The following is a 2057-nucleotide window of genomic DNA, read 5'->3' as shown; positions in this document are numbered from 1 at the left end:
TTGGTTTGGGTGTAAAAAACATGGGACCTACAGTGGCTTGAACGCTGGCCTAGGGTGGGGCGCGACGGTGGGGGCAAGTCTGATTCGCAGGGTTGCTACTACGGGATGTATGCTGGTGGCAGAGGCTAGGTTGTGGTTACTTGAAGGTGTGGTGTGGCGGCAGTGATAAATTGAGAGAAAAAGGGAGAAAAACTGAAGTAGCTAATCTAGTTTTTGGTTGAGGCTGATGAACATGCAAATATATAGATGAATGGATGATCAAAAGAAAACCCTAGAAATGAGAGAGTAGCGTGCATGCAGTGAGTAAACGGAAGTGAACATGTAGAACGTGGAGTCTGAAATTATTTTCACGGGCTAGGCTCTTTAATCTGAAAATATTTAGCCCATGCGTTGATCTTGTATGGGGTTAATGCATGGGTCCTTTTGTCTAAGTTTTTTGGTCTCGACTCCACCTAGAAAAAAAATTACCCTTGTCCCATATATATATTTTTTTTCAAGTGAAGATCCACTTGGTCCATTAAAAGATTTTGAACCTATCCCAAAAATTATCGTTAGCCAAAAATATTTTAGGACCATACTCTCTTCCAAAATATCTTTCTTGAAATTCCAAATGGGCTTTTCATACCTATAAATCCAAAAATTTTGTAAAGCGGGCTTGGCTGGGCCCGGGTGTTACATTACACCTATAATTTTATTTAAATAATCAACTAAAAACCATTGTACAGGTTTTGCCATTGAGTAATCTCGTAGGTAGCATTATTATGCTTTCATGAGAAATCTATCTGCCCCTAAAATAGCTTAACACCTTTATGCCATCTTTAAGCACAACTGGTTTGCTCCTGTAGGATGCACTATTTCACATGCTTTATAACTTTAAATTACTGGGTAATGTGACCACTTGACTCTAAACTAACTTGAAATTTCCTCTTCACCAGTAGTTAAGGGTTAAAAGTAAGATGTTATGTTCAATCCCATGCAGATGCATAAGTTTTTCTTTGAGGTGCAATCTTTAAAAATATGTAATTCACATTCTGGAAATCAGTGGTATTAGAAATAGTTCATTGGTGGAATGAACAATGAAATTATCTTTAATAAATTCAATTGGAAAATTGGCAGTGATGACAAAATTCAGCGGGTTAAAAGCAATCCTCGTTGTAAATATCTAACACAGTTGCTGTCTGCTGCAAGTTTGTTTCCCTAATTAAAAATGGGAAAATACACTTATCACCTCAAACTAATAAGTATTTCACACTTTGTCCCAAAATTACAATTGACACATGCCACCTTCCAAGTATAAAAAAGTTGCAATATGCACCCTCATCCAATTTTGTGCTATTTGCAACTTTTTTAATATATGGGGGGTGTAACGTGCACTTGTTACTATTTCCGGGTGCTAAATATAAAATGTCTATTAGTTAGAGAATGAAAAGTGTACATACGTCTCGCTTTCCCTAAAGACCGTCTTTAGGTTTTTGTTCTTTGTTTTCAATCACCTATATATACATACTTTTATCCCTCCTACATGAAGAAACTCCCGAAATAGGGTTGCTGCAGCCTGCCTTATTGCACCTCCACTCCACTTTGACTCCTTCCCATACACTACTGTCAGCACCCTCACGTCCAACCGCCAGCCTTTGGCCACCTGGTCGTGACCACCAAGTCGTCATTCAACTCTAGGCTGCATCCTCACCACCACTGCCGCAAACCTTCAGGCTTCAGTGAAGCATCTCCACCAAGTAGTTGCCATCTCCAAACGTGAATCCCTTCAAGCATAGAAACTCCAACCATCTCGCAAGGCACTGCTTCACGTTGGAGACTCCATGAAAACAACCCAACAAACCTCCTCGTTGCCATTACTCCTCTATTTTAAAGTGCCAAAATAGAGCAATTTTGTGCTCTCAGCCCTAATACCTCCCACGCACGACCACCCACCAGCAGCCATTGCCAACCTCCACGCCACATCCACCTAAAAGCACCTTTGTTTCGGTTCTAAAAAACAAAGCTTTACCAAGAGAAAGCAAGCCGCTTCCCCTTCTTGGACAACCACTGTTCTTGTT

The sequence above is a fragment of the Juglans regia genome, chromosome 3 (assembly GCF_001411555.2).
Source record: "Juglans regia cultivar Chandler chromosome 3, Walnut 2.0, whole genome shotgun sequence".
NCBI classification, from domain to species: domain Eukaryota; kingdom Viridiplantae; phylum Streptophyta; class Magnoliopsida; order Fagales; family Juglandaceae; genus Juglans; species Juglans regia.
The sequence above is the reverse complement of the archived record's forward strand: the minus strand, read 5'-3'. Positions refer to the sequence as shown.